At 41.5% G+C, this 24,960-nt stretch overlaps 1 protein-coding gene across 2 annotated transcripts in view; it reads right to left on the bottom strand.

Annotated features, from left to right (window-relative positions):
* The window catches only part of OXR1 (oxidation resistance 1), a 437,591-nt gene extending 425,275 nt beyond the window's left edge, over positions 1–12,316 (bottom strand). For both annotated transcript variants that reach the window (XM_058564776.1, XM_058564781.1), the window contains exon 1: positions 12,267–12,316. The gene's annotated coding sequence lies outside the window, so the exon portion shown is untranslated. The remainder of the gene's footprint in view (positions 1–12,266) is intronic.
* Positions 12,317–24,960: the final 12,644 nt, after the last annotated feature.

Genomic DNA, 24,960 nt, shown 5'->3' with positions numbered 1-24,960 from the left:
ACAAATTCAAAATCCTTTCAATTAAATTCAATACATATTCATATACCATCCAAAGTCATCTTGCATAAAACCAGCTGTAGTGTCCTACACTTCGAGAAACATTGCTTTAGCCAAAGTCCCCTCCAGTCTTCACATTAATATATTAACTTCAGAGGTTCAAGGCTACCTCTGCTGGCAAAGAGAGCCTAGAGGAGGAAATAGATTAAGCAGAATAATTATCCCCTACCTCCAACCCTATTTTCAAGATGTTAAAAATGAAACAAAGAGAGAGATGATATAAGAGCAAGGTAATCCTAGATAGCCAGAATGAATGAATATGGCAGGGCTGATAACGGTCAGGTAAGTACTCCAGGTAAACAACTTATATCTGTAAAGGAGACTCTGATTAAACAACAAATTCATTCAACAAATAGTTACTGATCTTGTGCATCATGCCAGAGACTGTGCTGGATCTTGGATTGTTCTTTATCACGATTATTGTACACCTCTGAAACAGTTATCTGTGTAATAGCCAGGGACTATGTCTGCCATATTTACTTCTATTTCCACCAGCATATAATACCATGCTGCATGCTCAGTAAATGTTTTCGGGGCCACTAGTGTCCCACGTGTTCCTAGAAGAAGAGAATCTTGAACACAGAACCTTGGGCAGTTATTTAATCTAAGCTCCCTACACGTTCAGAAATCTCTTCTACATCATCCATGATCTTCTAGCTTCTGTTAGTATTTCCCAGATGGAGCCTTCACTAACTCTCAAGGTAGCTCATTCCTCTCCTGAACCAACTAATATAAGAATGTTCTTGCCTATAGTGAGAAAAAATTGGCTTCCCTGAAACTTCCAGCCACAGGTCCTAGTTCTCTCTAAAAGAGAAATAAAGACCATATCTTTCTCCCTTTTGACTTCTGGAAACTCATATTACATTTATCTTAAACTCCTCTTTGCCAAGTTTATGCTCTGTAGTTCAAAAAAACTGTTCTTAAAGAGCAAATTGTTTTTCCACTAGTTCTCCAGTGGATCATCTGAAAAGGGGTGCCTAAAACCAGGCATGATGCTTCAGCTATAGTTTTATAACACAGAGAATAATAGGATATTACCCCCTCCCACTCTTTAGACCTAGCTATTTGCATTGTTGTTTGTTTTATCCATGTCACACTTGTACTAGATTGGATAGTGTCCCCTCAAATTTAGTGCCCTTCCCAAAACCTCAGAATGTGACCTTATTTGGAAATTGGGTCATTATATATATAATTGCTTACATTAAGATGAGGTCATAAGGGCCCATAAGATGGGCCCTTAATCTGATATGACTGGTGTTCTTATGTGACAAGAACAGACACAGAGCCAGAGACACAGGGGAGAATGAATGCCATATGATGATGGAGGCAAAGACTGGAATGATACATATCTACAAACCAAGGAGCACCAAGGATTACTGGTAGCACCAGAAGCTAAGAAAAAGGCATGGAGCAGATTCTCCCTGTAGAGTCTTCAAAGAAAGACTGGCCCTGCTGACACCTTGATTTCTGATTTCCAGCCTCCAGAACTGTGAGAGAATAAATTTCTCTTGTTTTAAGGCACTGACTTTGTGGTAACTTGCTATGGCAGTCTTAGGAAACTAATACAGTATTTTTGTCTTCCACATAGACACTGTTTAGATAATACACTCAGGGGTTGGTTTTTGCTTTTTGGTTTTTTGGTTTCTGTTTTTTTTTTCCTTTTTTCTTTCTAGCAATTCATCATCACCGAAGCAAGTTTATCCATCCTGAATCTACGTAGTGGACACTGTTGAGTGTCCCTGCCCAGCATCACCTATTTCCCTTCTTCTGGTAGCAACAGATTATAGATTATGCCATGGGCTAACTCCTTGGGCCCATTAAACTCAGTGTTGGTGGGACTATCAGTCAAGCTGCCCTGTTCTTCCCCTTGAACTCACTCTCTCTCTCTCTCTCTCTCTCTCTCTCTCAGAATTCTGAGTCTTGAGCACAGTGACACAATGGTGGAAAACAACTAGAATTGACTCATCCCAGCAGTGAGCTATCCTTTCCAAGGTCTTGTTCTTCAGCATTTCCTTCAAGTCCATGAATTCCTCCATAACTATCCAATGAATTTCTTTCTGCTTAAATTAGCCAGAATCAGTTTCTACTTAATTCAGTCAAGGAACTCTGATAAATTACGAAACTGAAGCTTTGAATTTTGTTGTTTTGTTTTATTATCTTATTTTGACTTACCACTATTAGTAGGTCTCAATGAAATTTCAGCATCACTCCATTCCCTCCTACAAAATAATCTAAATGATTAGCTCAATTACTATGTACAGCTATCTATAATAGATCTATTATCATTTTTTGCAAGTATATGTGCTTCAGTCCAAGAAGAACAAGCTGACGGAAAACTTAAAAAAAAAAAATTAATGCACAGCTTCCAACTGGACTACTAACAACATTTTTATTCTTATTCCTATTATGGACAGCAAAAATAATTAGCTGCAATACCCAAAGAAAAATTTCCCCATAATCTTTAATGATAAACATAATGTGTCCCTGGCACTGAAACATAAAACTCTTAATATATAACATAATCAGCAGCTGTGTCTATAAGGCTATGTTAAAATGACATCTCTCTAGATTTTTCTAAAAGTTGCTGAATATTTCCATAGCACCAGAATGGTTCTTTTTCCCTCTTGGTTGTTCATCTTATAGTTCAGATAATTAAAAACTATGTATTACTCTTTCTCTGCTGTACACTCACCAATATGATTGCTGATTTGAAATTTAAAAACAGGAAAAGAGTTAAAATCTCATTTCAATGATACTTCAGTGATGTAAAAGAGCACCTTTCAACTTCCTTGGCCCTCTGAAGAATTTAAGATCTAAATAGCTCTAACAGGTAATGAATACTGGGCTGATTTCTGTAGTTTTTCACTTTTTAACATCACTGTGCTAGAACATATTTTCCCTCATGTTGGAAACTAACTATGGGAAAACCACTTGCTACACTGACATACTTACTCACCTCACTCATCACAAGTAGATTACATTTTACAGTAGCCGGAAAGCATGTTTTAAGAATGCAAGGAGATGTGTCTTTATTTTCCCATTTTGAAACATTTTAAAATAAGGCACTTACATTTATTTATGTTATTAAACCATTCTGATGAATGAAAACAGACGAAAGTATTTTTTATTCAAAACCACTTATCATGGCTGTTAACATTCTTCTGCTAAATGTGTGACACATGCTTGTGACATCCTGTCACTGTGATCTATATCAAGAGTTAAAAATAGATGAGAGAAAGAATCCTTAGTCCATTAATATATTAATTCACAATGTAAAACCACATTTTATCTTAGAAAACAACTGCATTTAAGAGACTTCTGTGATAATAGCCTCGGTGAGGATTGTAGAATTTTTAAAATAAATATAAAGATTTAACAAATTAACTTTTCTGGAATATTTTGTTAGCTGCCCATGTGTAGCAGTCTGTAGATACTAGGAATTGTTTGTTGCATAAATCTTAGTAGCCTAAATGTCCATTACAATTTGGTCTGTGGATGTAGGGCCAGAGGCCAGCAAGGTCACCCACGATCCAAGGGATAAATCATTGCACATTAGATAACAATAACTTATATAATAACAGCTACTCCTGCCGTTTCCTATGACTAAGCATCTAATGTAAGAAAATGGGGCTGGCCCCGTGGCTTAGCGGTTAAGTGCGCGTGCTCCGCTACTGGCGGCCCGGGTTCAGATCCCTGGCGCACACCGACGCACCGCTTCTCCGGCCATGCTGAGGTCGCGTCCCACATACAGCAACTAGAAGGATGTGCAACTATGACATACAACTATCTACTGGGGCTTTGGGGGAAAAAAGGAGGAGGATTGGCAATAGATGTTAGCTCAGAGCCGGTCTTCCTCAGCAAAAAGAGGAGGATTAGCATGGATGTTAGCTCAGGGCTGATCTCCCTCACAAAAAAAATAAATAAATAAAATAATGTAAGAAGATGTATTCACTTGTTCCTTTAACAAACATTTATTTGTAGCAAAACATGAATCCTAGTGTCTACTATCCAGTCTAATGGTGTATACTGAAGGAAGAGAGCTTATGTGCATTGGTTTCATTTAATCATGAAGATTCAGGTCAATCACTAAAAAGATACATTCAGTAATGGACAGGGAAGAATTCTCTACACTTTAACCATGACTCAGATGAAATAAAATCATGACTCCAACTTTTTTCTTTGGGGCCAAAATAATAATGCAAGTGCCGTGGTGGCCCCTTATTGTTTATCTGCCTGACACACAATCCCTGTTCTCCCAAAAACAATCCCCCACCTTTCTAAAGCACACCTCCCAATCAGTGTACACCACCCTTCTGGCCACTGTGATTGGTGGAAGAATAGGCTCTTTACCTCATTAGCTCCAGTAAGATATGAGGAGGATGTCTGCTAGGATTTCCGGAAAGAGCAGCTTCCTCTTTCCTCTGCAAAAGCTATGGAGAGAGTCCCCTCTTTACGAGATTTGAACCTGGGAGTATGAGGCCCTACAAGCTTCAGGCAGCCATCTCAGAACCCCTAGGGGAGAACCTGTCAAAATTGGAGCCAACATTTAGGAAGTGAAGCTAAGAAATTACAATGGGAAAACAAGGAACTGGTCACAGGGTTTGAGCCCTGAATCAGGTCCTACCTGGAGCCAGATATAGTCCCCTCCTCTACTCAGTTACACAGTCATGAAGTCTCTCTCTCTCTCTTTTTTTTTCCCTCAAGTCACTTGGAATCAGGTTTCCTGATTTTTTGTGTGTGTGTGTGTGAGGAAGATCAGCCCTGAGCTAACGTCTGCCAATCCTCCTCTTTTTGCCGAGAAAGACTGGCCCTGGGCTAACATCCGTGCCCATCTTCCTCCACTTTATACGGGATGCCGCCACAGCATGGCTTGACAAGCGGTGCATTGGTGCGCACCCAGATCCGAACGCCAGCGGCCGCAGTGGAGCACGCGCAGTTAACCACTACGCCACGGGGCCGCCCCGGTTTTCTGATTCTTGACGGTGAAAGAATCTGAACTGATTCAAGTATAAATGATCATTTTCAAGGGCATAGCTGAAGTCTGGGAGAATTAGCAGTGTATAAACACAAAGAAGGGTGCCAGGCATCATGCTAAGATCTTTACTTGCTTAACTCATTCAACCATCACGAGAATCATATCCATAACCTGGTAGGTGTGATTCTCAAAAGACAGGAGAAGCTAGAAATTCAAGTAATTTGCCCAAGTTTTCACGGCCAGTAACTAAAAAATGGAGATTTGAATTCAAGTTTGTCTGATTACAAAGGGAATGTTCTTTCAAAGTTGCCATCTGTCCTGGATTCCAATTTTAAGCCTTTCATTATTGCAATTGATTATATATCTTCACCATAACTTACAAATAAGACAACATACTTTACAACTTGGAAACATACTTTACATACTTTACAACTTGCAAACATACTGTACAACTTGGAAAGTACCTCTAACACATAGTAGGTTTTCACATTTTTATTGAAACTGAAACTCTTCAAGAAACCACCATAGCAACAGCACTAAACTGACTTAAAACAAAAGTATTAACTTAGCAACAGAACTATCAACAAGGGCCAATCTCAAATTTTTTGATCATTAACATATATAACCTAGTTGAAGGACATTATCTATAGTGGCCTTTTTTTGTTTTTGGATATTCTTTACCTAGGACTCTACTCATGCTCACCCTAATTAGGAAAAAATAAAGATGTGCTTAATCATTTTGATCATGTAGGTGAACACCTGAGTTGAACTCCTATACAAATTCAATTAAAGATCCATTGATGACTTTTTGCCTATAGAAGAGATGGAATATAACAACTGAAAAGAGAGGTTCTTGAGCTGAATGAGTATTTTTAAATAAATAGAAGAAACACGGATTTAACCAAGAAAATAAGTGTGCTCTTAAGGTGGAGAATGTTTGGATGGAGACTTTGAAAAACATAGACTCAGCTGAAATGATGCAGAGTGACTGTTGACCTTGGGCAAATCACTTCATAATCCTGAATCCCCAAGAACCCATCAATCAAGAGAGGACATCAGACTACTTCACCTCCAAAAATCCCTTTCCAACCCACGATCCACCCCTATGGTCCTTTTCCATCTCATGTTGCTCACCAATGGCCCTTCTGACTCCATACTCCCTCTGCTCCCCCTTCCTGGACAGCAGCCATTTAAATTCCAGCACTAGAAGGACATATAAGCATCATCGGCACCACTATTTAATAGGCACCTCTGCTTTGAAAATACTTCCTCTAATCCTATAATGAACCCAACAGAAAAAAAAAATTATCTCCATTTCAAAGATGAGGAAATTAGAGCTCCATGAAGTTAAAAATCTCATCTAAAGTCACAAAACTACTAAGTAGGAGTGCCAGATTTGACTGCAAAGCTCTTGATCCTCCCTAAACTGCTGTACCTTTTTCCCTGTAATGAGTGGTTAGCATTCTTCCGGCTCATCAGTCAGTCTTTTCCAAATACATCAATTGATTCTCGAGCCTGGACACAACACTGGTTCAAATCAAAATTGTTAAAATCAGATTTCATAATACAGAAGACTGAGATCTATGCTTGGGTCAGTGTGGTCCCAAACCAATGTCAAGTAACATGCATGTCCTTGTGTAAAACAGGATGCTGTCAGCACCCATAACTGTGCTCCCAATGACAAATAGCATGTCTCTTTCACCTTCTTTAGGAGGACAGAGACAACTCTACATCACAAAATTAGAAGGGATTGTATCAGCCAACTTAGCAGCCAAGTATTCAATCCCAAATGACATCACATAATGAATATTCCAGAGATAGAAGAGACACACTATTTACAACAAAGGCTGAAAGCCTCAGGAAATGTACTGGGCTATTTGTTTCTTAAAATGAATAAGCATTTATAAACAGAAGTAAGACCTTCCACAGGCAAGGTTACCTTTTTCATGCATCGCTATTGCTCACCGTTAACAATAATAAGCTAAAATGAAATAAAAAAACAGAAACTCTCGTTGCCTTTGCTATAGCATAAATTTCAAAATCCTGCTTTTGTTGTTCTTGTTTTGAATTCAGTAAGGGCAATATACAATATTTGATAAAATCCCAATCCTCACACTACCCTTCTTCCAGCTGAGACAATAATTGACACGCCACAGTGACCAGCAAGTTTGTTTAGAGATAAGAGGAGCCACCATATTATTTCATTTCCCCCCTAAAAAATACACTCCAACAGTTTAAAGCACAGGTATTACCTAGTACCCAAAACAGCAAAAATGCTCAGCTCTCTCTGTAATCCTTATATTAGTCTCCTCAAAATAGTGACATGGTACGCTCAGTCTTTGAAAGTATGTGTTCAAAGCCTTTGTTGCAAACATTATTGACAGAACTGATTTGAAATTCTGCTTCATTCTAGCCATCCATATCAGCCAGCCCACCACCTTCTACCACCATGGCTATCAGAAGTGTAAAAGGGCGCATATCCATTCAACATGTATCTGCAGGGAAGAAAATCATCTCTCCTTGCTCAGATGTCAAACAAAATCAAGAACCATTTCCTAAAGAACGGAAAAGGGAGACAGGAAGTGACCCCTTTCACCTCAAGTCACTCTCTCCCTCCTTGTCTAGTCTATACAGAAATCCATCTAGCTGTTCCCCACTTAATGGTTTCTTCTGCCTTTCACATTTCACCAATTGTGTTCGGATGTATTTTCAAGAATCAGGCTATATCTCTATAGCTTCTCCAAATTTAATGAAAATGAATACCCATCTTATACTTCTTTTCACAGATAGACTTTTAGAGACGTATACAGAATAGATGTATGTTACTCTAAATGAATTTGGTTTTGCAAATAGGTCACAACATTCAAGGCAGCTCGGCATTGCAAATGCAAGATTCCCGGTGCCTAGAACAGAACCCGCTACTGCTGAATTTACATATGCTTGTTTCATTTACAAAAATATGACTATCATGGGTTCAAATCATATTTTTGGGCTTTCACACAGTCCAATGATAGGTGCACTCTACCAACACCGATGTTGCTCACACTGAAGTTCTGTTTTCCTTAGTTCTTTCACTATTCCCTTGGGAAAGAGGAAGCCTTCCTAACAGCAAGAATATGCAACTGAACAAAGCAATTCAAGGACGCAAGCAGAGAAACTGAGGATGCCTTTGTGGAAAACAAGGGCTCTCCCCACTGTCTTTTCCAAGAGAAACACAAATCTCTGTTCCACTTGGAAGCAGCAAAGAGTTGTTTGTGTTTGTACACAAAGGAGGAAAGGAGGGGTTACTGAGTGCCCCCAGAGACTTGGCAGGAGTATGAAGTGTCTTCTGCTGCATGAATTCCTCAGGGACTAAGAGATGGTAACGGCCAAGGGGTGGAGGGAATGGTTATTAGAACAAGAAGGGAAGTAAGCAGCCCTAATGATGATCCCTGCAGAATGAATTCTGAAACCAACCAACCAACCAACCAACAAAAGGGGTGAGGTGGGGGGGGAGGGGGAGGATAGGGAGAGAGGGTAGAAACACTGACCAGATCTCTTTAGTTTCTCTAGGCTTGGTGTGATAATGACAAAGCGTTTCCCTAGTAAGTGTTCTGAGTCCTGCATACAGGTGATATCAAAACAGTTCCCTGATCTTATTACATTTATAATGTAAGCTATTGTTCTTCCTCTCTAGGCAGTGTATTGTGCTACAGGCTAGAAAGGTTTGCTTCTCAATACATGCCATGCTGTCGATTTAAAATTGAAATTAAATACATGAAAATTACACGGGATTCTTACCTTTCTGTGTAAATGTCTACAAATACTAAGGTTTCGTTTTGAAATATTTCATGAAGCTTCTAATAAATATTCATCTAACATTTTTCTCTGATTCTGTTCAAACCCTCACTACACGAAGAACTAGTTATAATTTTAATGTTAATTTAAAAAATTAAAACTATGTATTTTAAAAAGCAATTACCAAAGAAGTTCAATGAAAAATATTGTAGCAGAACAGCTTTAATTTCCTTTCATCAAAAATGTTTACTCAGTTCATATGCATACTATATAACCCGTCTTTTTAGTCATTTCCAATATATTTTAGGATTTTTTTTGAAGGCTGAAAAGAAGTTCAGTAAAAGGAAACCTCTTTAATTTCCTTAAAACAAGTGTTTTTGAACATGGGGCCATTTTGTAAAGAAAGCCTCTTAATATTAACTACTCTTTTCAACATAGACTTCTAATAGGAATATTCAAAAGCATCCTAACAGGAGTTGCTTTCAATTCTAATCTCGCCAGGGTTTCTCATCTTCAGCCCTACTGACACTTAGGGTCAGACAATTCCTTGTTGTGGGGGACTGCCCAGTGCAAAACTGTCCCCATTGAGAACCACTGTTCTAAGCCTATCTAAGATCCATCCCTGAGGTAAGAGAAAGTGATTTCTCTTCTTCCACTGTGACTAACATTTCTATCGCTCATTATTCTGTCCCATCAAGCCATTTCACCACTTTTTTTTAATGTCTTCACCTTAGGGCAGCAAAAATTCCACTGACTATTTCCCTAAAGCATACCTGGTTTTAGGGAACAATCTTCCAGAAAAACTATTTCCAAATTAGGCTTCTGAGGACAAGGAACCGGCCCAAGCGTACGATCCTTTGTATTTCAAACAGGAGGTGAGGGGTAGAGACGGAAGGGTTTTCTCATTTCACATTAAATTTAGCATTCTATAAATGAAGTCTTCAACTCCACATGCTCATAAGATCTTCAGGTGCCTAAACTCTGCCTTTACTTGACACCCTAATCAACTAGCCCAATACTCCGTCCTCCTTGACCCGCAAACAAAATATAAGATTATGTTTCATTTGAATAGCACTCTGGGGAGAACAGAATTAATAGCTAAAATAATTTATTCTACCTTCACTACATTGTTCTAAGAATAATAAATGAAAAAAAAACATGGGAATAAAAGCAGAATATGATAGCATATGTCTTTTTATTTAAACTTCCATCTGACAGATGTCCTGAATCATGGACATATCTCAAAGGGTACATTCCAACAGTTACTGTACTAGAAAGTGGGCCACCACTGTCACATGAAATAAGAGGACATGCACTGGTCATTAGAAACTTGCTGTCCTTTCTGCTGTGTCCCTCCATGCATCAGCGATCACCCTGCAGAACAACCCATACCATGGTCCTCATCATTTAGAGTTCTCACCTCCTTTCATCTGAGTCTCCCCCCTGCCATTTGGATATCCCGGAACTATTGCTGATGGTTCAAACACAATCACAGAGCCCAGCCCTCCTAGATATCAGCAGACAGCAGGGACAGTTCTTGTTCCCCCTTCTTTGAGTCCTTCCGCAGATGGCACTGGTTTCCAGAGTTGCCTTCATCCTCATTTCCCATATCTGGTAAAGTCTTGTTTAAAATATGGCACCGACGACAGAACATAGCAAGACGATCCGAGGCTGGGGACATGGTGACAACTCCTGCCCTCATCCCTCCAGTTTCTGATCCTGTACGCTGTAGAAGCTTCTTCCCTTCTTGCAGTTGCTGGGTGAAATCTTTGCTAGTCAATAAGACGTTTTTGCGTAAAGCTTTTTGCACTAGATGCTTGTTTATTCTACTTAATCTATTCTTTTCCTTTTTAAGTTATACGTATGTACATGTGGGGAACTCAGAGGAGACCCCCCTCCCGAGAACCTTTAAGTGCTGGTCACTCTGCCAGGCTTCTCGGCCCCGCTGGCCATTTGAAGCCATCGCGATTCCTGAGTCCGTGGGGACACATCACTGCAGGGGCAGGGGCAGGGGCAGCAGAGTGAACTGCGGACCCGCTGAGCGAAGCCCCAGGCAAGGACCCCTGGATCCAGAGCCCCTCCAACTGCGGGACTCCTAGGATTCCCTCCCCCAGAGGCGGGACGGCCGCCTCCTCGGGCTACCGAATCAGACAAGACCAGCGTCAGGTTTGGGGTGTGCGAGGGCCAGGGAGAGGTTAGAGAGGAGTATCAATGGATGTGCAAAGAATGTGACCCTGGGGAAAGGAGGCAGAAGAGACGTAGGAAAACACATTTCCCTTAATCCCCTCCCCGTGCCGCCTGTGGAGCCCTGGATCTCTTCGTCATGGAGACAGACTGCTGCAACGCACGCGACTCCGGGCCGGCAACACGCATACAGGCGCGCACACACGCACACTCACACGCCTGCCGCGAGTTGCACGCTGCAGACTTCTGCCTGACTTCCCGGCCCAAAAAACACCGCACCTCCGGGGCATGGAACAGACACCGCTCCCCTCCGCCCTCCTGCAACACACTCGTAGAACCTACACTGCTGGGAACCACTTAAGGGAAGCTCTGGCTGCTCCCCTGTAGCTGACTACCCTTCCCGGCTGCCTGATCTGTCCAAATCTCCTACAAGCTCGCCTAGAGCGAGCAGTCCGGCAACCTAGGCAGGCAGGAGATGGAGGAGGAGCCTGGGGTGCAAGTGAACCTCAGAGAGCCGCTACTAAGTCAGTATTCAGGGAGCCGCACGTAGCCTCCAATCCTTTCCTGAGCCTTTCGGCCCCACGAGCAGCCCTGTTCCTCCGCCCGATTTCTGCACCGCTCCCCTCCTGCCCTTCACCCAAATCCCTCAGCGATTTTCCAGTTGCCTCTCTCCATCATTATATCGCCCTGACCTGGTACCGATTCCCCAAATTATCCGAGTCCACTCGTTCTCCGGAGCCCACTGTCCCTTCCACCGGCGTCCTCTGCTCTCGTTCAAATCCGCTTTCCACGCGCCCCACTTTCCTTCCATCTTTCCTCCCGCCGCTCCGGCCAGGACACACTCACCCTCTACTATGCCCCCACACACTGCGCTCTCACGCCGCTCTCACCCTACCCCAGAGACACCCCGCTTTCTCTCTGCGGCTGTTTGGGGATGCTGGGGCGCCCGCATCCCCAAAATCCAGCCTCCCCAGCCCGCTCTCGGCCGGCCTGCCGGATCCTCTCCCTCGCCGCGCGGTCCTTCCCTCTCCCGAAGTCGGCCCCTCTGCCTCTGCCGGCGTCGGTGCTGCCCTCCAGCTTTGCCGGTCCCCCCTGCTCCAGCGTCCCAGCGGCCACCCGCTTTCAAATCGGCCAAGAGGCTCGCCGAGGCGCCAGGCACAGGGGGCAGCGGCTAGCCGGCTCTCCGGAGCGCCAGCCGCATCTCCCGCCTGCCTGCTGAGCTCCCCCGGGCGCCAAGCCCTGGCCCCACCGCCCAACCGCCTCACAAACTTACTTGCGGGTCGCCAGGAGGGGGCTGCGGTGAGCGGCGGCGGGCCCCGCGGCGGCGAGTGCGCCCCTCTCGGCGGGGCTGGGCGGCGCGGCGCCGGCGCTGCGCTCCCGCGGCCGCGCGGCGAACGGGCTCAGCCTGACGCAGGCCAGCTCTGCCCCCGCCGCCGCCGCGGCCGCCGAGCGCTTCCACACATGCTCAGTTTCCGGACCTGCCCGCGTGGACGCTACCAAGAGCGAGCGGCGGCGGGGGAGACGGGAGCCGCGGAGCGGGCCACCAGCCGGAGGCTACCACGCCGGAGGCCCGGAAAGAAGGGGGGCGACGCGTGCTAAAAATAGCTCCTGCGGAAGCCACAGCTCCGGCTTCCAGCGCACCCACCCCCCCGCGCGCGTCCCCGCCGCCAGAGGCTCGAGGGCTCGGGGCCCGGGAGCACGAGCTGCTGCCGCGGCGCGGACCGGAGCGCGCGTCCCGCTAGGTGCCTGCCCGCACCCTGAACCCCATCCCGGGGGAAAAGGCGCTTCCCCTACCGGCACCCGGGGCTTTCGCCGCAACTAAGCCCCAGGCTTCCCCGATTTCGGGCTCCTGCCTGCCCGCCAGCCCTAATTTTAAGTTGTCGCCAAAGAAACGATGGAAAGTTGAGTTAAAGCGATGAAAAACCTCCGCCAAGGCGAAATTGGCTAAGAGTTCTGGAGAAAAAGTTTTTTTGGATCCTTGGTTTTGCTAGAAGGAAAAAGGAGGAAAGGAGGGCGATGATCAACAGCACAGAGAGGGCGGCGAGGGGCGGGCTGAAGAAAGGGCTCTGCAAGAGCTTTTACAATGTAGAATTTTCCTCAGGGCGTTTATGACTCCTCTTTCTGCAGGATTTTGCGTAGTTCGCTGACACCTACCCTGACCTTGGTGATTTTGTCGTTCTTGTTATCTGAACTGTAATTTCCTTCCCCCACGTTTTATCTCCACCCTTCCTCCTCCAACCCGGCTTTAAATTGCAAAAAGAAAAGGGGCCAAACTGGAGACAGGTGGATTTTGACACCGGAACTGGAACCTGGCCGTTTGGTAACCCTGCGGAACGAGGGGTCGGTCCTGTTGCCAAGTTGGGGCCAGGATATGTCCTCGGTCTCCTGAGCATCCGCCATTTTTAGCTTCATAGTTTCTCAGAACCTCCGCACCTACAAAGTAACTGTTTACGCGCTATTCATTTTCAGTATATTCTACCTTAATTTCTGATAATCCAGTTTTGAAAATTTTCCTCCTTTAATGTGAGAAATACAAATGTTTCCTGGGTCAAATACCTGTCTTATTTCATGCACCCCTCACAACCGCCCCATAAGAGAATCGTTATTATTCCCGTTTGACAGATGAGGACGTTGAGGTTCACAGACACTCATCTCTTACCTGGAATAATAGTGTTGAACCCAGAGTCTGCCAGACTAGAAACTTCCATGGTTTCCGCATAACCTATTGCCCTGAATCCATAGCTTTACTTGAGATAAGAGCTGAAGAAATTTAGGAATTATTCTCTGCGGAATGCTAATAATTGAAAAATGTGGATTACAAGTTTTGTTCTCCATTAGTTTTCCCCTAATTTCTCTCTGGGCATTCAAAGCTTAGATTTTGTGTGTTCTGTTGAAAGGGACGTGTTTCATTTTTATTTTTTTCATTCAGAGAATTGACAGACTCTTCTAAGAGCAATGCATTCACTCGGAAGGTGTTTTATAATATCTCAGTTCAGAATCTTTGCTAAGGCTACTTTCTCTTGCCATTGTTACGAATTAGTGAGGTTTTCTAACCCTGCTAAGTAATGTAGGTGTGCTTTTTCACACAACTGTAGTGGTATGTGTCTATTTGGGTCAAATCGTCCTCCCTCTTAACTCGTTCTTCCCTCCCCACTTACAATTTACAGCCGTGTTTAGCCCAAAATAGATGAATAATTAATGTTTGATCTTTTACTTGCTAGTCTACAGCTTCTTGATTCCTTCCTTTAGAGTGAATCTCCAATAGATGTCATTTCCAGAACTAGAGGCACTGTGTAATGACAACAGTGTTTTCCTAATTTTCCATGAGTGATTCCTTGGGAAGATCAAAATGGAATTTCCTTAGGGTATCAACACAACTTACCCATTCCTTTCTGTAGGTAGTGAAAGAAGATGAAAAACATACTTTATCTTTGTCCCAGTTGTTTTCCGTCTTCCTTTCTCAGTAATTAATCTTAGGGTGGTTATGATTGAACATCTTCATGCTATAGCATGCACACTGGGCATAATTATGAAACAGTCCAAGTTAAGACTTTTTGATTTCCTACCTAAATATATAGTTCAAAAACATATTGCATTCAGGACTCTTAGTAGCAAGTGACAGAAACTCGACTCTAACTAAGGCAAATAAAATACATTGGGCCATGTAACTCAGAAGTACAAGGGGTGGCAGGGCTGATCCATGGCTTAACCATATCAGCAAGAATGTGTTTCTCTCTGTCTCTCACTTGCTCTCAGCATTGCTTTCTGTGTTGGTTTCATTCTCCATCAGACTGTGTCCAAAGTGCAGTTCCAGCGCTACACAGATGACAAAGTTTTCGATCTTACAAAGAAAGCAAACCTCGGGCTCTGAGGAGCAGATCAGTCTTTGAAAAAGGACCCTGGTTTGGCTGTTCTGCTTCACACGCATAACCTTGTGCATCCCCTGGGAAAAGAAACCTTCTTGAAAGGAGAGAAGGTATCCAGTTAGTGGAAGAAGGGATAGGAGATGCTGCCAAGATAGAAATAATAGATATCCACCACAGCTACGGACTGGCCTGTTTCCCTCTAGACACAAAAGGACAGCAAGCCCCTGGTGGAATATTTGTTGGTTTGAATTATTGAGAAATGAGCAAAAGAATAGTAATGCTTTGTAGGCTCAGATGCTTTGATTTTCCTGCCTAAGGGTAGCGGCTAGTCCCCTCTTGTTACATTTTCATCTTGATTTCAGGGCCCAGTTACTTCCAAGGCGGTGCCATTCGTTAAAATCATCTAATGAGCCTCCAGCCAGGTGAGGCCTCCAGTCCACAATCTGTCTCTATGGGAAAAGGACATTTTCCATATTCTTAAAGCCCATTCTTTCTTTTTTGATTTAACTTACCCCATCACTGTGTAAGCCATTTGATAATAAAAAGTGGGCTTTTTCTCTTTTGCCTCCAATCCTGAACATATAAGGGGATATGCTGCTCTTCCTATAGTAAATGTACTATGTCTTTCATATGGGTCACTGCTAGAATTATTTAAATAAATGATTATCCCTCCTTTTCTCTTTACTCATCCTCGAATCCATGCAATTCACTCGTTACCTCTCTTAATATTTGTTTATGAAAAAAGGAATGCAATCCATGAATCACTTCATTTAAACTGCATTTTATAGTTTTATTAAAATAGTCAAATTCAGGATCTTTTCCTTAATCTTTTTGCTTGTTCCCTTCTTTGCACATGGTCTTCTGGGAACTCCTCCCTCAGCTTTGGTCAGACCACACCTTCTTATTCCACATCTCTGGTATTCCTCCTTTCTTCTGCTTTATCTCACCTCTGCAGTTCTTTGACCTTCTCTGACACCACTCTCCCATTTGTTTTAGTTATCTATATCTTTCCTTTTCCTCCTCCGCTGAACCACTATTCATGGAGGTTTGGGACTAGGGCAAATTTATATATGTGTGTATTTTTATCTTGTTCAGTGCTCAATAGATGCTTGCTGAAGCATGAATGGGTTATAAGGGGAAGGTAGGTATTTAGATCTGAAGCAAGAGGACTCAGGGGCTAGCATTAAGTCCCCTGGTTTCAGGGAGTGGAGAAAAGATGGAGGGGGCTGATGCTGGAGGTAGGATGGCGTGGGATATAGACTTTGCCTATTTCACCATTTTGTCTGGGGATAGCTCTGAATAGCCCCTTCTTTCCTCCTTCCCTTTTTCTTACCAAACTTCTCTAACTTGGAATTCCCTCAGTATGATCTATGTCATATTGCCAAGCATTTCTGATTTTTCCAGATATTGGCACTGACCATTGCGCTGCTTCTATTACATAGAAGCAGCCCATTTTAGACACTTGGGCACTGGGCTGCCTCTCCATTGCACTTCTTTCAAGCTAAATTTGCTTTTAGAAAATTGGAAGTAAATTAGGAAGGTGAAGTACTTTATAATTGAGTTCTTTAAGAGAAAAGGAACTATCAAGATGGCTTCATTGGGCTGGCCCTGTGGCTTAGCGGTTAAGTGCGCGTGCTCCGCTACGGTGGCCCGGGTTCGGATCCCGGGTGCGCACTGATACACCGCTTCTCCGGCCATGCTGAGGCCACGTCCCACATACAGCAACTAGAAGGATGTGCAACTATGACATACAACTATCTACTGGGGCTTTGGGGGAAAAAAAAAGGAGGAGGATTGGCAATAGATGTTATCTCACAGCCGGTCTTCCTCAGCAAAAAAAAAAAAAGAGGAGGATTAGCATGGATGTTAGCTCAGGGCTGATCTTCCTCACAAAAAATAAAAATAAAAAAAAAATAAAAGGAGTTGGCTTTAAAAAAAAAAAGATAGCTTCATTGAAGAGCTATTAAAAGCTTGTCTTCTTGATAGCTTTTTCCCATTGTGAAAAAATAATTCTTAATATAGAAAATTAAATGGAAATAATTCAAAGTCACTAATGCCCAAATTATTCTTTCGTTTCATGACTATAGATAAATGTCATAACAGGTCAACTGATGATATGTACTAGAGATATAAATGTTCATTTTCCCCTCTCTCTGCACTTCAAGGCTAAAACTGCTCTAGGTAATAGTCATGGGACATTAAGGATGCTCATAGTATTTGTGAATCAAAGATGCTTCTTGACTAAAAGACAGCTCTGATGGCCCTTTCCTCAGGGAAGAAGAACGTGGATAATTATGTACTTCAAATATCAGGCTGCTCTTTTCTTGCCTCTAAATCTAACACAAACATGACTTAGTTATTGAACAAGCAGCAAAGTCTTGATACAGCTGCAACTCTTTTCACTTCTCGAGTCCAACGCTACAATAACAAATATTTTTAACATGTGATTTCAGATTCTCAAGTATTGTCAAGAAATTGACGACCATTAATTTATTTCCATAATATATTTGAGTATAAGGGATTCAAAATACTAGTCTGCATCAATTAGTAATAATAATAGCCAATTTATTGGTATCTCTCTGTGTCTCATTCTGTGGTAGCCACTCATTTTGCATACTATTTATCCTTTAATTCTCATAGCAATCTAATGAGACAGTATGTTACTTAGCATCTTTTTGGTTTTATACATAGAAATCCAATCTAAGCTGGTTTAGGTGAAAAGGGAGATTTTCTGGCACAATAGTCGTGCAAACTATAACCTCCAGAAGACAGGGGGACTTGTCTAAGCCTCAGCGGGTGGAAATACTACCATGATTCTGTCCATTTCTCAACAACATCTCTCTCTTGTGTCAGCTTTATTTTCCCATCTTGCAGACAGGTTTCCTCTACAACCTGCATAGTCCAAGGATCTCTCCATTAAGTAGAGACTGAATCTATTCCATTTATTTTGGCTTAAAAATTCCTGGAGAACCTAGTGACTTGCTTCCAAAGAACAGGGTAAGGAAAAGGAAAAAGAGAAACTTTACAGTGGGGAATCTTGGCAGACACCACTTCAACCAAGTGATGAAGATTAACCTCATCAGCGATGTCAGGTAGTTATCTTTACATCCTGATACGATGTGATATGAACAGCACCTCGTCTCTGTGGAATTATTTCCAAAAAACTACAATTCTAGTCCAATGATGAGAAAAATATCAGACAAACCCAAATTGAGGGACATTCTGCAAAATACCTGACCAGTGCTCCTCAAAAGCGACAGTCACAAAAAAACAGGGAAAGACCAAAAAACCGTCACAGACCAAAGGAGACCAAAAAGACATGACAGCTAAATCAAGTGTTGGATTGAATTCTGGAACAGAAAGAGGAAATTAGTGAAAAAATTAATGGAATCTAGAGTTTAGTTAGTAGTAATGAACCAATGTTAATTTCTTAGTTTTGACAAATGTAAGATGGTTACCATAAGAGAAACTGGGTGAAGGATATACAGGAATTCTCTGTACTATCTTTACAACTTACCCATAAACGTAAAATTATTCCAAAAGTTAAAAAATACATTTTAAACTATAGAGAAAAAAACTAATATGAGTAAAACAAATTCCCTGGGAAAAACCATGATCCAACCAGCTTGGATCAGGTGCCCATCCAAGACCAATTAACTATGAGCAGCAGGCAAAGTCATCTAATAGAAAAATGGCCCCTGGGTCCCACATTTGCTGTTCCAGCCATTCCCAGAGAATGGGACAGTTGGAGAGGGGGGAAGTAGATAGCTGTGAGCCAGGAAGGAATCCATTTGGTGAGAATACAGATGAAAAAGCTAAAGGTCAAGGGCCTGAGTACTGTATTTCATCAATTCTAAGTCAAAATAATCCATATTTTAACCTTTATGAAATTGGGGTGGATCTTTTCTTTCTTAGTGATATTATTAATGTTTTAGATTTGATGAAATACAGTAATTTGTCTGTCAAGATAGTAAATGATGATCTTAATCACTCTATTATCTGGACTCCAAAAAAACAAAATACACCCTTGACTTTTGTTCCTTTCAAGCGTCGCCAGTATTGACCATACTTCCATTTAACACAGTGCTAATTACATCAACCCAAACTGCAAAAACAGAAGTGAAATCGAAACCATGACAAATTTGACCTAAGAGTTTGTTATTCTGATTAAGTTATCACCAAGACACCATACATAGCTAGAAAATCAGATGGAGTTCTGGCAAATTAGGATAGTCAAGAACCAAGATTTAGGCTATTTTGAAAGTAATATACATGAAATATTATGACACTCTATTTTAGAGAACTCGTTTTGATATTTCAGCTCAAATAGCTAGAGAGAAGCTAGATTGATTTAAAAAAATAAATTTTCTTAACATTGTACCTAGTAAGTTTAATAAGGTATTATGAAACCAGGAAACCTGGACATTTATGTTTCATCCCTTTAAGAGATAATAACATGCTATTAGGAAAATAACTTAAGAGAATGAGACAGAGCCTCTGTCAATTCAATTTTTAAATTCATAATCATGTATCGTGCACCTGTTAGTCAGGCACTGTACTAGGCCCTGGTGACATTGTATTACTAAAAGATACACTTAGTTCCTGCTTTCATGGAGCTTTTATCGTATAATTACAAATGAAGTAAGAATTTTAAAAATGTAGAAGTTCAGGGAGCGTATAACTGGGGAATTTAACCTAGTCTGGATGGACAGAAGTGACCTAAGGAAATGGTGCTTAAGCTGAGACTAGAAAAATAAGTACAAACCTTTATTGAGCACTTGTTGCATGCCAGGCACTCCATTAGGTGCTTTACCCAACCTGACAGATATTGGTCCAGAAGGTAGCCTATCATATGTTCAGAACTCTTTCTAGAGGTTTTATTGTAGGCAGAGGTTGAAAGGCTAAAGTCTACCTTTCCCAAACATCCTCGCAGCTGGAATCCCAGATATGATTTAGGCTCCACCCATCAGAAGTACCTATTAGACTTTTGAAATTGGAGCTGAGTACATGGAAGAAACATGGTAAACTTGAGACTTGCTGGCCCAGTAACTACAGATGTGGCAATGATCCTGAGATAACAGCTCAGACAGTGTTCTGACAGTACCCCAATCACGGCTACAGTGATGGGATTCTCCAGCTGGCAGTTGCCACAAAGTCTACGTGAAACCACACCTCCCTTGTGGCGGAGGTAACTGCTCTCCTGGTGTACCATTTTTGTGGGGTTGTTCTGCAAGTCCTTTCTGGAGGCGCAGTGTATAGCCTGCTCCTCTAACTAGTCTAATAATTTTTGTAAGCACTAATTCCTTGAATAACTTCTCCATAAGATAATAACTGTGGTTTTTTCTATCTGCTACTGAAAGAGGGATTATACAGTATTTGGTGCCAGAAGTGCTTGCAGGCCATTAAGGAAGGAAATCTGGGATCGGTTAGCTAACCTGGTGGGGTTTGAAAGGAGTGAGATACTAGAAGTCCACAATAGTCACTGGTGAAGTGCTACCCACATTATAACCTGGGGTTCCTTAAATTATGTCCTGTGGTTAACTGAAATGAAGCGCCTGATGAAAGAGCAACTTTGGAGCTCCAAATGGTGTTACCATGACACAGTATGCTGGGAATGGAAAATGTAAGGAATGTGGGGTGGGCTGACTGTCCATAACTCTATTAAAGAGCATAATGAAAGAAAATGAAGGGTTTAGGGATTTAAATTCTTAGCTCAAAGCGTAGCCTGAGAGAACCGGAGTTTCTACAATGGTTCTAACAAAAACACTTATCTCTTATTTCTAGCTGCTGAAATTATGTATTAAAACATCAGATGTGGAATCTAATCCTATGGATCCTTGAATTACAATTTAGTGTGAATTCATGGTCTGAAAACAAAGGGATTGATTGGGAAAGTGTGTGATCCCAAGAACTGTAATGATAACAAATATATATGATGACATTTGGAAGAATGACTCCATATTTCCTGAGCCCAAAACTCCATTGAGCCTTCCATGTCTGCAGAAATGCCTTTCTTTGATTGCCTTACCTGTAGTTACCTCCTCTGAGGTAGTTGCCTTGAAAGATGATATCTATTCTCCTTTCATCCACCTCTACCAAATTTCTTCAGTCTAAACCTGGAGCATGAGTGAAATCCTAGCATGCCAAGGAAGTGGGGTAGGGGGTGGGGGCAATTACAAAGTCAACCCAAATAGGGGTTCCACCTGCTTAAAGAATACAATATTTGGCTGTTTTTAAAATTCTATCAGCAAGAACCGGCGGAATATGTGTGTGTATATGTGTGTGTGTGTGTGTGTGTGTGTGTGTGTGTGTGTGTATTCTGAAGTTGCTGGCCCAGGGAAGAAAGGGGGCCATAACTTATCAATGTGGAGGTACTTATCAGATAGTCTGCATCTGATGTACTAGCTTGAACAGCTGGGAAAAGTTCTAATGGTTTGTTTACTTGCTTAACTAAATCCAGGTCTTAATGGTGAATTATACTGAATGAAGTCGAGAGCCTGGAAAATCACATGTGTAATATAAAAGGGATCGAGAAGTTATGGAGATAGCAATGTTGGAGAGGCATTATCAAGGAAATTGGCTCAACTACTCCCTAACCATTTGGTGCCTGAGAAGACTCAGAAGACTTTTCTTTTATCAAAACGCTAATTGCTGCATTAACTCTCCTCTGGCCATGAATGAAGGTGGGAAATGCTGGCATTGAAATGGTTTCTAGGATTTAATGGAAATAAAAGATTATCAGGGTGAAGGAGTCCAGGTAGCAATTTAACCACCAGAGTCAAGGTGGATGATTATTATAATGCGTGATGGGGTGCCCCACCGAGATCCTTGGAAGTGGCTAAGAGATCACAGATACCTCCTGGGTATCACACTAAGGTCCTACTTAATCTATACAACCAAGGTAACTTTTGTTGTGGTGAAAATAGACCTGACTTAAACATCACAATAGAGAATCATGGCTCCCCGCCTAAATTCCAAATCTGAGTTAGAGCCCTGGAGTCTGGGTACTCTCAGAGAGGGAGCCTGCATCACAAGTAGACATTTGATCTTTCTCCTAGTCTTCTCCCAAAGGACCTGCAGTTATTTACCAGGGTGACTGTATCTTGGGAAAAGGCAAATACCCAGACCTTTCTGGGGTTTGTTGCTTTCTAATTCTAACCCAGAGTGCCACTGTGGTCCACTGGCAGGTGATAAATAGAAATTCTGTGTTTAGTAGGTGTCACAGAGGGCTCCACGATTCTGCAAACCGATTCTGTGCTTAATTCCCCTCTCCCTGAGTGAAGAGCTGGAATATATACACTCAGCAACTGTTATTAACTCCCTGACACTATCATGAATGCTTTCAAGGTAGAAAAGTCCTTCCCTCACAAAAAAAAGAAACTTCCCAAAAACCTAGACCTCAACCCTCTTAGCAAAGTAATAAGTAGTGAGCCAAAGCAATATGACATTTCTAGGGGAATCATAGAGAAAAGTGTTACCACCAAATACTAGAAAGTTACAAGGATAGTGACTACAATCACATCCCTGATTTAACTTACCTGTTGGATTTATGCACAAGCTATATGGCTCCTGGAAAAAGACAGAGGATTCTCAAAAGCTTAATTAGGTGATTACACCAATTGCAGTTGATTTTTCAAAGGTGACTTAATTACTGGAACAACTCAAGACAGCCCCTGACACCCAGTATGCAACTATTTATTGGCTAGGTGCGTCTTTCCTTGTATCCATAAACACAGAACCCCAGAAGGTGTTTGATTTCACCTTTACTTGATAGAAAAGCAGGACAATTTACTGTCTTGTCTCAGGGCAAAATCAACTCCCTGGTTCTATGCCATAACACATAACCCAGATGCCCCATGATTATGTCATCATCCCCTAGATTTTATGCTGGACAACTACTCTAATGACACTTTCCTAGTACTATCAGGTGGTCAGAAAGTAGTAGGTAGGTACACTAGGTGCCTTGATAAGACATATAGGTGACAGGGAGATAGATTCAAATAAAAATTACCTATATGTAAGTATGTATGTATGTATATACGTACTTAGTATCCAATTATTTATTTGATGTTGCTCCTCTTGACTAGAATGTATGTTTCAGGAGAGCAGGGATGGTGTCTGCCTTGTTCACCACCATCTTCCCAACCCAATCTTGGCGTCTAGAATAAAGGAGTGTTCAATGGATAAGTGTGTTCTTTGCTGTACACCCTCTTCCAAAGAGTGGTGAAAGTTTTATAACTTTATTTAGGTAGAGATGAAGTTTTTACTGCTAGCATTATAATTCAGAAAGATTTTGAATTCTGCTAAAACAAGATATAAAATCATTTGGAGGAAGAAGCATGGTTTGGAATAGGTAATAAACATTATAAATTTCCTCAATTCTCAGTGACTTGTGTTTGCAAGAACTTCCATTTATGAAAAAGGACAGAATAATTACTTACTTTAAGAGATGCTAGGAAGATAATGGTCACATAGGGCAATTATGATATTCTTTTGTGTATTTGTTGTTTGCTTTTACTGTTTAATATTGAGCAAACTGTTCATGAAACATCAAAATGATGCATATTTAATAAGACAGGAGGTCAAGGAAACAAAAGAAAGAAGTAAACAAAAATGAAACATCACTAAGACATTATTTCATATCAGTTTTTGTTAAAAGAATTCATTAATGGGGAAAATATGTGATGTGTGTTTTTGCTTATCCAAGTAACAGTTGGTGAAAAATTTAGTTTTTTACTAAAAATTAAATTGCATTGTTTTAAAGCTTCTAAGGTAAGATAGAGTGAGCAGAGACTCCTTCCTAAATAACCAATACATTAAGCGAACAGAGAAAAATCTACACAGGAAACCAGGAATGGGTTACCTACTTGCCATATTTTGCTAGTGCAGGACAGATGAATTTGCTTCACCTACCCACCTCTCAACATGTCTAGTATCGGCCTAAACGTCACTTCAGTGACACCCCATCTCCACCACTCAGAGTTGGCTAGATGTTCTTCCTAAGTACTCTCAATTTATCATTCCTCTATAATACATAATGGTTGCAATTGCATATTTTCTCATCTGATGCCCGAATTGAGGGAAGGGGCTGTATCTTGCTTCAGATAATATCGCCAACACTGGCATAGTGCCCAGGCACAAAGTAGCCTCCAATAAATATGGGTTGAATGAACAAAGACACAAAAGATGACACTTGTCACTCTCTCTACTGACAGAGCATCTTCCCAGATTTGAGGGAAAAGGGCCTGGTTGTTCTTGATGATGTTTTTTAATTCAGAGAAACAAGAGTGGAGGTGAGGATTGACCATAGGGTTAGAAGGCCCCCAACCTGGACTTGCAATTTCTTCTGAGGATCAGCATCATTTGACCCATTCAGCGTTGGGAGAAAGCCCTTTATTTTGCCTGTTGTGCAAACTCTTGTACAGCAGAGGAACCACTACAGTGAAAGGGCTTTTAAAGGCATTCCCTGCTGTAGCTATGGAGATCATCAAGTTCTTTCCCCATTACCTAAAGCCTGTTATAATTCTTTTCTTTTATGGTTATTACTTTTTATGTCCTTGTCTGCCCCAAGGCCCTGAGGCTCTATGTTTTTTAATGTTATTGTAAATAGTATTGCTATTTTAATTTCATTTTCAATTGTTTGTTGCTAGTATGTAGAAGGGCAGATTCTTTTGTACATTGACCTTGTATCTTGGAAATTAACTTGTTAGTTCTAGTAGCTTTTTTATAGCTTATTTAGGATTTTCTATGTAGAATATCCTATCATATGCAAATAGAGACAGCTTTACTTTTTTCTTTCCAATGTTTGTCTTTTATTTCTTTTTCTTTCCTTATCGTAGTGGCTAGCAATTGAATTACAATGATGAATAGAAGTGACAAAATAGACATTCTTGCCTTTTCTTGATCTTAGATAAAGTATACCCTCAGGTATACCATTAAGCATACCATTAAGTATGATGTGAGCTGTAGGTTTTTCACAATGCTCTTTATAACATTAAAACAGTTCCTTCTCTTTCTCATTTTTCTGATAGTGTTTATAATACATGGGTGCTGAATTTTTGTCAAATTTTTTTTTCATTCATTCTGAATTATATTGAAATA

Source organism: Diceros bicornis, chromosome 21 (genome assembly GCF_020826845.1).
Source record: "Diceros bicornis minor isolate mBicDic1 chromosome 21, mDicBic1.mat.cur, whole genome shotgun sequence".
Lineage (NCBI taxonomy): Eukaryota > Metazoa > Chordata > Mammalia > Perissodactyla > Rhinocerotidae > Diceros > Diceros bicornis.
Note: the sequence above shows the minus strand (reverse complement) of the source record. Positions and strands in the feature narration are given on the sequence as shown.